General features: G+C 39.8%; 1 protein-coding gene across 4 annotated transcripts in view; it reads left to right on the top strand.

Annotated features, from left to right (window-relative positions):
- Positions 1 to 55: 55 nt before the first annotated feature.
- Positions 56 to 12,829, top strand: part of Rnf111 (ring finger protein 111) — an 82,365-nt gene continuing 69,591 nt past the window's right edge. For 2 of the 4 annotated variants that reach the window (XM_010641253.2, XM_010641254.2), the window contains exon 1: positions 58 to 131. The gene's annotated coding sequence lies outside the window, so the exon portion shown is untranslated. Of the gene's footprint in view, positions 132 to 12,829 lie in introns of all 4 variants that reach the window. The other 2 variants (XM_010641249.3, XM_010641250.2) reach the window with 2 other exon arrangements.

The following is a 12,829-nucleotide window of genomic DNA, read 5'->3' on the forward strand; positions in this document are numbered from 1 at the left end:
CCGCGCCCGCCTGCTGCACCCCCACGCCCGCAGGAGCCGGCCCCGGGGCTTCTTCCCTGCGCCGTCCCCAGAGTCCTGGGATGGGCTGAGGACCGGGCGTGGGAGTGCGGGTTGACAATGGAGCGGTGAAGGTAACCGGACCCGGGAGTCGGAGGGCGCCGGGTGGCCTGGGGGTTAGGGAGTTGCCCCTGTGTCCGCGGAACAGCGGACGCGTAGACGCGTCATATTTCATGTGTGTTCGCTCGTTGGTCATTAAAAAAAGAAACTTGATGTTTTATTATTGTCCTTAGGTAATTTCTTAGTCAATCGCAGTGCTGTATTGGAGATAATCTGTATTGCAGAAATACAAGTCAGTCGCCGTGGTTTTTACGTAGGTTGCAGTAGATCTTTACAGATACTGTATCACTTAACGCAAGTGTAAGTTTTTACGTTTAATAATACCAGGAAGTATGCAGTATTCACTTAATTTCTTCGTGTTTGTAGCGTGAGGTGACTCCATTGTACTGTTGTAAGCTTTCCTGTTTCTTGATTTATGTGCAGTATGAGTTTAGAACTCTCTTGGGTAGTAACGTGCCAGTAACATAGGCTTCATTTTGTGAGTTCTTAGCGCTTTTGAACCTGATTTAATGCAAACTGTTTCATTAGGTGTTTTATCTCTGATTTTTCTTGTTTTAGGGACTTCATCAATCAAAAAGAACAGTCTGGGGAAAAGAAGCTAAGGTTCCTTTTCCTTTCCCATTTTATGTCATTGCAAGAGCTAAATGTGATTTTGAGGTTACATATAAATTCATTTTATGATACTTGTTTTACTTAACTATTTATTTATTTTGGGGGATGGTGTCGATGATTGAACCCAGGGCCTTCGGATTGAGCTGTAGCCAACCTTTTTTTTTTTTTTTTTTTTTTTTTTTTTTTTTTTTTTTTTTTTTTTTTTTTTTTGAGACAAGGTCTTGCTACGTAGTTCAGGCTGGCCTTGAATTCACTGTGTAACCCAGGCTGGCTTCAAACTCGTGTGATCCTACTTCCTTGGCATCTCTGGGATTACAGGCCCCCAGCCCTTTTTAAATTTCTTATTTTTAGATGGGGTCTCCCTAATTCACTAAATTGCCCAGGTGGGGCTCCAAGTGTGATCCTCCTCCCTCCCTCTTCCTTATGGGCCTGGGCTACCACACCCTGGGAAGAAACTATGTTTTGATAGTTACTTTGTGTCTGTTAGTAAAAATGTTTATGTCAATCGAAACTATGTTTTTCATATTAAACTACAGTCTTTGGTTATGTTTGTGAATTGGAACCGGACAAGAAGAGAAGGAAGCCCTTTCACTGTAAAGAAGCTTTGAGATTTTTTTTTTTTCCAGTACTGGGGAGATGAACCCAGGCCCTCCTGAGTGGTGGGCAAGCTCTCTGCCACAGATCTACATCCCCAACCCTTGTTTTTGTTTAAGTCTTGAATTATTTTACTTTTGTTACTCTTGCCATTTAACCTTGGACAGATGACTTTGTAATCTCTCCTGCTTATTTGTTTGCAACTTTACAGACAATAATATTGTAAGAATTAGTGAGGATATTCATGAATTGATTTGAACCATATTGGTAGGAAAAACTAGGAAGTCTCCTAGATTGTTAGTTGTGCTACATCTTTCTTTCTTTTCTTTTCTTTCTTTGTTTTCTTTTTTCTTTTTCTTTTTTTTTTTTTTTTTTGGTACCAGGGATAGAACTCAAGCCCTTGTGCTTGCCAGGCAGTTTGGCGGAACCACTGCGCTAAATCTCCGGCCCTCATTGCGCTACATCTTAATGTGTTTGGATCACTTTGTCCCTGTTGGCTGATATTTGTTGGCTTGTTTCACTAGAAAGAGTTGAATTTTTTTGTGTATATGGTACTGGGGATTGAACTCAGGACCTTGCACTTTCGAGGCAGGCAGTGAAGCACTGAGCTAAATCCCTGGCTAGAGTTGAAATTTTAATTTAATTTTTTTAAAATTTAATTTTGAGATACAGGATCTTGCTTTGTCCTATTCTCATAGTCAGGGGCCCAAGAGATACTCTTGTTTCTGCCTCCCAGTAGCATACCTGGGACTATAGGTGCATGGTGATGCACCTGGGCTTATGCTTGGCTTGCTTAATTTTTTTGGTAGTACTGAGGGTTGAACCCAGGATCTTTTCACTGAGCTAAATCCCTAATTATTTTTTATTTTTGAGACAGAATCTTGCCAATTTGCTGAGTTGGCCTAGGCTGGCCTGGAATTTACAGTCCTCCTGCCTCAGCCTCTTCCAGTGCTAGAATTACAGGCATGCACCACTATGCCTGTTTTAGAGAGGTTTTTTTTCCCCAAAAAACATTTATTGATATATTTTAGATATACATAATGATAACATTCTTTGTTTTCTTTATTTTGAGACAGGATCTTGCTATGTAGTTCAGGCTAGACTTGAACTCACTATGTAGCCCAGGGAGGCCTCAAATGCATGGCAGCCCTCCTGCCTCAGCCTCCCAAGTGCTGGGACCACAAGTGTGTACTACCACACCTGGCTAGAGTTGTTGTTGTTAGTTTTTTGTATTTTGCTTATTTTTTTAGTTTAGAGTTGGTTTTGAGTAAAGGTATAGTCTACATAATTTCATTTCAGTAAAAAGTGTGGTACAGCAGAGATAATTTAGCTTTAATACTGTACTTCTACAAAAAATTGAGGTATAGCTATATGGTACTGATGTTTAAAACAGAAGAAAGTAGGGCTGGGGATTTAGCTTAGTGGTTCCCCCACCTGCTTCATAAGAGCAAGGACCTGAGTTCGATCCCTGGTACCAAAAACAAGAGAGAACAGTAATTTTCTTGTGTAAAACAAAGGAATAGTCATTTAGCAGATACTTTTTGTGCGTGTGTGTGGGTGTGTGTGTGTGTGTGTGGTTTTTTTGAGACAGGGTCTCACTATGTAGCCCAGGCTGGTCTCAACTCACAGCGATCTGCCTTCCTCAGCCCTCACGAGTGCTGGGATTACAGGTGTGTGCCACCATGCCCGGCTTTAAGTAGTTATTTTTGCTTTCAAATTAAAAATGGGGAATAGAAGAGGATGAAACTTTAGATTTTAGTTGTTTCTTTAATTTTGTTAAGGAGCGGCTTTGATATTTCATGCTTTATTTAAGGCATAATTACATGTGCCCCTGTTTCGATGATCCCCTCCCCACCATGGGCTGGCACTTAAGTTGGGAAAATGATAGTACCAAAAATGATTGTAATTAAAATAAGCTATAACTTGACATTAACTTCTGTGGATGGAACTATATTTTAAAGAATATCAATCTAGAGATAGGAGATCTGTATTTCTTTCTTTTTGTTTTTTTTTTGGTAACAGGGATTGAACTCGGGTCCTTGCGCTTGCAAGGCAGGCCGCCGAACCGCTGAGGTAAATCCCCGGCCCGGAGATCTGTATTTCAGATCTCAATTTGCTTGATAGGCATTGACCTGGTTTTATTTTTTAAATTTTTTTATTAGTACATATTTGTAGTACATAATGTTTGCATTTATTGTGGGAAGTAACTTTGTTTTTCTGTCTTTTAATTTTTGGTTTTTGTACTGGGGATCGAACTTAGAACCTTGTACCTGCCAGGTAGGCATGGTGCCACTCAACTACATCCCTGGCCCTGATTACTCTCACTGTGAAGAGTTGGCTCATATACAGAACACATCTTAATTCTTTTTTTTGAGACAGGGTCTTGCTATGTAGTTCAGGCTGGCCTTGAACTCACTATGTAGCCCAGGTTGGCCTCGAACTCATGGCAGTTCTCCTGCCTCAGCCTCTGCAGTGTTGGGATTATAGGCCTGAATCTTAATTCTTTTTACTCCTTCCTCCTCCCTAGAACTTGTTTATTGTTAATTTTCCTTTAGCTTCCTATGTTTCTCAAGTGTTGAAATGAGAAGTATAAGATAATTCTGGTTTACTCTAGGTCCCAAGGTTTTTTTGTTTTTTGTTTTGTTTTTGTTTTTTTTTTTTTTTTTTTTTTTTTGAGACAGGGTCTCACTATGTAGTTGAGACTGACCTGGAAACTCACTGTGTAGCCCAAGCTGGTCTCGAACTCACAGCGATCCTCCTGCCTCAGCCTCCTGAGTGCTGGGATTACAGGCATGCGCCACCATGCCCGGCTTTTTTTTTTGGCAGTCCTGCTATGTAGTTAGGCTGTCCTTGAACTCTTTATGTAGCCTGGCTGGCCTTGACTGTGGCAATCCGGCTTGCGTCAGCCTCCTGAGTGTTGGGATTATAGGTGTGCCCCACCATGCCTGGCTAGGTCCCCAATTTTTTTTGTAGTACCAGGGATCAACTGAGGACTTTGTGCTTGTGAGGCTGGCACGGTGCCACTGAGCTAAATCCCCAGCCCATAGGTCCCAAATTTAATGGCTTGTATTTTTGAGGTAGGTGTTTTGGGTATTCATAATTACATTGTCTTCATTATGATCAATTCACTAGGAAAAAAATGTTATAGTGACAATGTAAACTTTATATATATATATATATATATATATATATGCATGCACACACGTGTTTGTGTATACTGTTCCTTTGCTTTATATAAGAAAATTGCTGTTCTTTTATTTTAAACGCATGTTCATATACTGTATGTCATATGTGCATGTTCATATACTGTATGTCATATGTATTCACGTGCATATTTGTATGTGATATGTAGATATATGGCTTTTTTTTTTTTTTTTTGGTACCAGAAATTGAATTTAGGACTTTGTGCTTGACCAGTAGGCATGGCACTGCTGAGCTACATTCCCAGCCCTTGGTCGCCTTTGTTATTCCACGTAATAACTAATGTCCATCGTAGAAACTATTCAAGCTTTAGTAGCTCTCACATGGTACTAAAAATGACATTTAAGTACTCCTTGGTAACATTCTTTAAATCATCCTGAATAATTTGTGTTTCTTTTAGGAACTAGTAATTATTTTTCCAGAAAAGTCCAGAACTGCATTTGAATGTCTTACACTTCTGTTCTTTCTTACATCTCACAGATTCTTGGTAGCAGCTGACCCAAGTTTCTACAGGTACTCAACTTATACCATTAGATGAGCAGGGAGCTACAAAAATGTCTAAAAACAAATACTTTGTTAAGCTCATATTTTAGTGGTACTACGTTATTACTTAGTCACTCAGTAAATATTTATTGAATGGACTCTGCCTTGGTGGAGCGGACATTCTTGGGTGAAAATGTAATCAACACTAATTGCAGGTAGTGGTACGCACTGTGAAGAAAATCAGACCATGTTTCAGAGAATGAGTGCAATAAGGGTTCTACTGTGGACTGGGTAGGTAAAGATGGTCACTTTTTAGTAGTAAGCGTTTTTAATTTATTGAGACTGACCTTGTTCACTGTGTAGCTCAGGCTGTCCTTGAACTTGAGGTGATCCTCCTGCCTCAGCCCCCAGTGCTGGGATTATAGGAGGACTGCTTTTTTTTTCTTTTTGGTACAGGATGGAATTTGGGTCCTTAGGCTTGCAAGGCAGGCAGTGGAACCACTGCTATATATATCTGAAGCTCACCCTTTATGGCAGAGTAGTACTCTAAAATGCATCTTTTTTGTGGGTACAGGGGATTGAACTCAGGACCTTGTGCTTGTGAGGCAGGTGTGGTGCCACTAAGCTACATTCCTGATCCCTAAAAAAACCACATCTTCTTTATCCGTTCATTAGTTGATGGGCATTTGGGCTATTTCCAAGATTTAGCTATTACAAACTTCTGCTAAAAAAAAAAAATCCAAACATGAGAAAACTGTGCTGTTACAAACATGAGTTTATAACCCAATAAGGATTTTTTTTTTTTTAAGATGGCCTCTTGCTATGTAGTTCACGCTGTCTTGAACTCACTATGTAACCAGGCTGGCCTTGAACTTGCAGCAATCCTCCTGCCTCAGCCTTCCAAGTAGGCAGCATTATAATTGTGTATCTCTTTCTCAAAGAAAGAAAGAGAAATAGATAGAAAAGAGGGATGGGGAAGGGAGGCAAGGAAGAAAGCAAGCAGAGGTGGACTTACAGCTCAGAGCAGTGTGTGTGTTTAGAGCCTGTGAGCGATCTTGTGCTTCATGCCTGGCACAGAAGGAGGGAGAAAGGAAAAATATGAAGATATATGCTAGAATAGATACTGTATCTATCCTGTGTTTATTTGATGCTCAAATTGTCCCATATTTTGTGGGGGGTTTTTTGTTTGTTCTTTTTGTTTTGTTTTGTTTTTTGAGACAGGGTCTCACTATGTAGTTGAGACTGACCTGGAACTCCCTGTGTAGCCCAGGCTGGTCTTGAACTCACAGTGATCCTCCTGCCTCAGCCCCTGTGCTGGGATTACAAGCGTGCGCCACCACGTCTGGCTCTAAGCAATATTTTGAATTTATTATGTAATTTTAAGTCAGTTTCAAAAAGATTAAAAAAAAAAACAGTATCTGGTGCCATTTTCCTAACCTAGTTCTGTCACCTAAATGTAACATTAGCTCTTAAAAGTTATCCTTTGGCCCAGTGTGGTGGTGCACATCTGTAATCCCAGCATTTGGGAGGCTGAGGCAGGAAAATTGTTGCAAATTTGAGGTCAACCTGGCATACATAGTGAGTTCAAAGATAGCCTTTGGGTATATAGGGGGACCATGTCTTAAAAGAACAAAAACCCCCCAGAAAAACAAAAAAATATTCTTTGAAGGACTTGAGATATACTTCTTCAATGGTATTATTACACTTTCCTAATGTGCAGAGCTGCTTTTTGATCATCATCATTTAAAAAATAGAGTAGTAAAACAATCTATCTATCTATGCTAGCATATATCTTCATATTTTTCCTTTCTCCCTCCTCCTGTGCCAGGCATGAAGCACAAGATCGCTCACAGGCTCTAAACACACACACTGCTCTGAGCTGTAAGTCCACCTCTGCTTGCTTTCTTCCTTGCCTCCCTTCCCCATGCCTCTTTTCTATCTATTTCTCTCTTTCTTTCTTTGAGATGGGGCCTTGCTATGTAGTTCATGCTGGCCTTGAACTCATTATGTAGCCCAGACTGGCTTTGAATTTTCAGGACTCTTCCTCCCTCAGACTCTCCAGTGCTGGGATTGTAAGTACCACCACACCTGGCTCATCGGTTTTTAGTAGTATGTTTGTCTTTCTACTTCCTTTTGGTAGCAGTTTTCTTGTTTCTTTTTCTATTAGCCTATGCTTACAGTAAATATATTTATCATGGGAATTGGTACATGTCCGTGTTACATTGCCATGTTTCTTATTTATTAAAGAAATGCTTTCTTGCAGGGGATTTAGCTCAGTGGTTCCACTGCCTGTCTTGCAAGTGCAAGGTCCCAGGTTCGATCCCTGTACCAAAAAAAAAAAAGAAAGGAAGAAAGAAATGCTTTCTTTAAAAGGTAAAAGAGAGCCTGGGTTTTAAAAGGTAAAAGAGAGCTCAGTGGTTCCACAACCTGCCTCTCAAAGACCCAAGTTCTATCCCCAGTACCAAAAAAAAAGGTAATAGGATGTGTGCAGGGGGCCAGGGATTTAGCTCAGTGCTTCTGCCACCTGCCTCGCAAGTGCAAGGGTCCTGAGTTCAATCCCTGGTTCCAAAAATAGATAGATAGATAGATAGATAGATAGATAGATAGATAGATAGATAGATAGGATTGTGCAGGGAAGAGGAAAGCTGCTTGCTATCCTCGGCTTTTTCCAACTCAATTCTTTTCCTGGACGTATATTTTCTCTTACTGCTCACATATATGTCCAGAGCAGCTGTTATCACGTACAGTCTGTCATTTCACTCACCCTGTTTTGAGACAGGGTCTCAATAAGTAGTTTAGACTGGCCTTGAAATTAGCAGTGGTCCTCCTGCCTCAGCCTACTGAGTGCTGGGATTGCAGGTATGCACCACCATGCGAGGGCTTTTTTTGTTTTTTTGAGACAGGGTCACCCTATGTAGTTCAGAACTCACTGTGTAACTCTGGCTGGCTTTAAGCTTGCTGTGATCCTCCTGCTTCACCCTCGAGTCCTGGGATTACAGGCATGCGTGCCACCACACCAGGCTTGATCTATGGACTCTTAAGTCTTTTTCAGGAGATCTGCCAGGTTGAAACTGTTTCATAATAATACTGAGTTCTTATTTGCTGTGTAACTAAGTCAACATTAGTTGACATTTGTACTGATGATGCAGAAGCACTGTGAATGGAAAAGATAAATATCAAAAAGCACTGAGTCAAGATAGTGGCAAAACTGAACTAATAATTACTATATTCTTTGTCACCATGCATTTACTTAATTTTATTTATTTAATTATTTATTTTCTTTTGGTTTTTTGAAATAGAGTCTCACTATGTAGTTGAGACTGACCTGGAACTCACTATGTTGCCCAGGCTGGTCTCCAACTCAACAGCGATCCTTCTGCCTCAGCCTCCTGAGTGCTGAGATTACAGGTGTGCGCCACCATGCCCACCTAGCATGTGTGTGTGTTTGTTTTTAAGCAAAACATTTATTGGTATATTTAAGATATACATAATGATAACATTTATCATCTTTTGTTGTTTTAACTAATCTTCAGTTGCTTATTTTTCTGATTATCCCTAATAGCAGTAATTCAGTTTATATATACTAGAGCCAAAATTTTGATTTAAAAGAAAAAAATGTATATAATTAAATGTGTATAGATTACACTTAACACATGTAGAAATCTGTATTAGAATTAGGATTACTGTTTTTATCTAGAGTATGAAATTCTTTTTTGGGGGGGGGAACCAGGGATCGAACTCAGGTCCTTGCACTTGTGAGACAGGCAGCTGCACCACTGAGCTGAATCCCTGGCCCAAGTATGAAATTCTTTAGGAAAGCGTAATTATTTCTTTGAGCAGTGACAAATAGTAACAAGACACAGAAGAAGAGAAGGTGAAATTAATTGACTGGTATTAGTATACAGGATAATACCTTCCTGTCTTTGTTTTTGGTTCTAGTTACTGAATGTAGGGCCTGGCACATGATAGACCAATGTTCTAAGGCTATGTTATATCTTCAGCCCCTAGTTTGCTAGTTTTGGTTCTTTTTTTTAGTACCAGAGATCAAACTCAGGACCTTGTTCTTCAAGGCAGGCAGTGGCACCACTGAGCTAAATCCCCAGCCCACTATTTTTGGTTCTTGCTACAAGAATTTTTGCTTGACTGTTCACAGTGGTCCATGGAAGGCAAAAGTGCCATTTAGTCAAAGATAACCTTGGAAATCCCTAAACTAAAATATAAAATGAGGGTTACAGTCTCTCAAAGATGAACAGCTCCGTTTTTTCTTCAGTGTTGGAACAAATCGTATTTTCATTGTTAAACACCAGATGAAGCAGTGGGCTTGTGTATATGGTCCATTATGTGGGGAAGATAAGTGGCTGTAAACATGAGCATGTGACAGCACAGTGAGATGCCACATCCTGAGAGACACATGACAAGTGGGACCAAGTGGAGAAGAGCAGCATTTTACCTTCTGTGTTGTGTTCATTCTGGGCGTACAGTCAGTGAACAGAAGGGTAACTGTCAGTTCAAATTACTTTTCCTTTTACGTGGTCAAGTTCATTTGATGGGCACGAGGTCTAACCAGAGGTATTTTCTCCAGACCAGTTTTGGGTGTTATTTGTGTTTTTTTCCTAGACTTATGTTCTCTTTCTTTAGAACATACTCTATAATTAATATTGTCTAGGGTTACATATTTTGATTGACCTAAATCGTTTATGTAGATCAAAAAATCTTTATTGCCATAATATGGCTGTTAGACTTCAAGAAGAAACTGTTTCCTTGGCCAGTTTTGGTCCGCACATTAGAGTTACATTCTTCGGACAAATACCATATTCTCTCATTTAGTTTTCTGGTTTTATTTTGTTATTCTAACCTTTGCTTTGGTCTTTAACAACTTGGTGGTTTATTATTTTTATTTTTTGATTTTGGTTTTGTCACCTATAAGGTTTTTTTAAAAAATTTTTTTTTTGGTACTGGGGATGGGACTCAAGTCCTTGTGCTTGCACGGCAGGTGGCAGAACCACTGAACTAAATCCCCGGCCCCTGGTTTTGGTTTTTTTAGACAGGATCTTGCTTTGTAGTTCAGGCTGACTTTGAACTCCACTGTGTAACCCAGGCTTGAAGTGACCCTCCTGCCTCAGCCTCCTGAGGGATGGGATTACAGACATGGGCCACCATGCCCAGTTTACACCTTGGTGTTTTCATTTTATCTTCAAGAGGGATTTGAGGTTCACTTGTTTAAGAGTAGCTTGAGGTTGGGTTACACATGAATAGAAGCCCCCTAGAACCCTCCCTCTCAAAAAGGATGGAAAGAAACATAGCAAGCTTGTGGACTGGATGCTTTTTTTTTAAGGATTTTTTTTTTTAGATTTTCTAATTGTTTATGGTTGATAATTATCTTTTTTTCCCATTAAGTTTATTGGTACATTTAAGGTAAACAATACAGTTACATTCATTATTGGGGTCCTGTACTTTTTTTTTTTTTTTTTGAGATAGGGTCTCACAGCAATCCTCATGCATCTGCCTCCTGAGTGCTGGGATTACAGGCATGAGCCACAAGGGTTCTTGAACCTTTACATGTCTTTTTATTTTTGTACCTGGGATTGAACTCAGGACCTTATGCCTGCCACAGGCATGGTGCCACTGAGCTAAATCCTCTGCCCTTGGATGAGTTCTTAAAAACTGTTTAACTAACTTTAAAACCTACAGCAAAAACTATTGTGTGCATACTTTTTTGTTTAATACTTATAATAACTATTTGAAGTAAATATTTCCATTTTTCAAATGAAGAAATTTAGGCACAGAATGGTTAGTACAGTGACCACGGTAATGGGGTGTAGGGGAGGTTTAAATCAGGTTTCGAGTCACAGCAGTAAGGAATTCAATTCACTATTTCTGTGTTGCTTCCTAAGGAAATAGGTGTTTTTATCTTTAGTAGGTGTGGCCATTGTCAAAAGAGAGGGAAGGATTGGTGATAGTTTATATAGGTAGTAGGATTACGGAGAACTGAATTTCTTTTTTTCTCTGTTCCAACTTTTTTACAGTGAACTTATTTTAAAAATGACTAAACTGAGGGGCTGGGGATTAAGTTTAGTTAGTGCTCCTGGTGCCTGCCTTGCAAGTATAAGGACCCGAGTTCAGTCCCCGGTACCAAAAACAAAAAAAAACTAAACTGATACATAATTTATAAATAATATGAAACCCATTTTTCTATAAAATTGGATGGGTTTTCACTAATGTATATATACATTTGATAAACACTTCAGTCAGGAAATAATTCATTCCATTGCTCCAGAAAGTTCCTTGGTGTTCCTATATCCTCAGTCCACACCTTCTAGCTGCTCCATTAGGCTACCACTAATCTAATCCATAGATTAGTTTTAACTTCTTCAACTTCATATAGAGAATTTTATAGCAGTATTCCTTATTTTTTGTACCGGGATTGAACTCAGGACCTTGTGCTTGCGAGGCAGGAGTGGTGCCACGGAACTAAATCCCTGGCCCAATATTCTTCTATCTGATCTTTTGTGCATCAAATATTTTCTAACAATTTATTTTTTTTCTGGTATGGGGAATCAAATTCAGGACCTTGCTCTTGCCAAGCAGGCGAGGGGCCATTGAGCTACATCCTGGGTCTTTAGCAGTTTATTATTAAAAAGAATTGTGCAGTGACCACTCATTTTCCTGCTACTGAGATTTTATAGTTAATTTTTAGTTGTTGTTGTTCCGGGGATCGAACTCCGGACCTTGTGCTTGTGAGTCAGGTGGCAGAACCACTGAGCTAAATCCCTAGCCCCTGTAGTTAATAATTTGCTAGTTAATAACTTTTCTGGTCATCTGTCTCTTCAGCCAAGCCTGTAAAAATTTCAGCTAGGCATGGTGGCACACTCCTGTGGTCCAAGCCCTTGGGAGGCTGAGGCAGGTGGATTGCTGGGAATTCAAGGTTAGTCTGCACTACAAAGCAAGACCCTGTCTCAAAAAAACAAAAATTCATTTAAAAGTACGTTGACAGATTTTGAGATGTAAGTTAGTAGTAGTTTTTGCATAGTGTGTTTTTGAGGCCCTTGGTTAGATACTCCGAGAACCACAAAAATAAAATTTTTACCTCAGCTACAGCTTCATTTCATTACTAATGTTGATTTTTTTGTTTGTTTTAATTTTGGTTCTTGGTTATATGCAGGGCCTTCACACGAGAAACCTCCCCACTCCTTTCTTTTTCTATTTTGAGGCAGGGGTCTCATTAAGCTGTCTAATTTCCCAGGTTTCCTTGGAACCTGTGACCTTCCTACCACAGCCTCCCAGTGCTGTGCTTACCTATGTTTCATCACCATGCCAGTGCAAATCTTAACTACCATTTGTAAAGTTTTGCCATAAGCATACGTGAATGTGAATGTTACTCAATACCTTTTTTTTTGGCACTGGGGATTGAAGTTGGGACCTTGTGCTTGCAAAGCAGATGACGGAACCACTGAGCTAAATCCCCAGCATCACCCCCCGCCCAATTTTTCTACATACTCCAGGCTGGCATTGAACTCACTGTGTAGTTCAGGCTAGCCTTTGACTTGCGGGGTGATCCTCCCCAGGGCTGGGATTACAGGCATGTGTCACCATGTCTGGTGAATACTTTCTGAAAATAACTGACAGTAGCTTCAAAAAATTAAAAAACTCAGTCTTTTGCCCTGTTCCTTGTTGGTCCAACCATTGTTCTAGTTTTTTCACTGCAGATTAGGTTTGGCTGATTGCCATGTTCATATAAGTGGAATCATACAGATAATTCTTGTCTAATTTCTTTTCCTAAGCAGGATTTTGAGCTTTCATTTATATTTTTGCATGTATCAGT

Source organism: Fukomys damarensis, unplaced genomic scaffold (assembly GCF_012274545.1).
Source record: "Fukomys damarensis isolate Sample0158 unplaced genomic scaffold, DMR_v1.0_HiC HiC_scaffold_25, whole genome shotgun sequence".
NCBI lineage: Eukaryota > Metazoa > Chordata > Mammalia > Rodentia > Bathyergidae > Fukomys > Fukomys damarensis.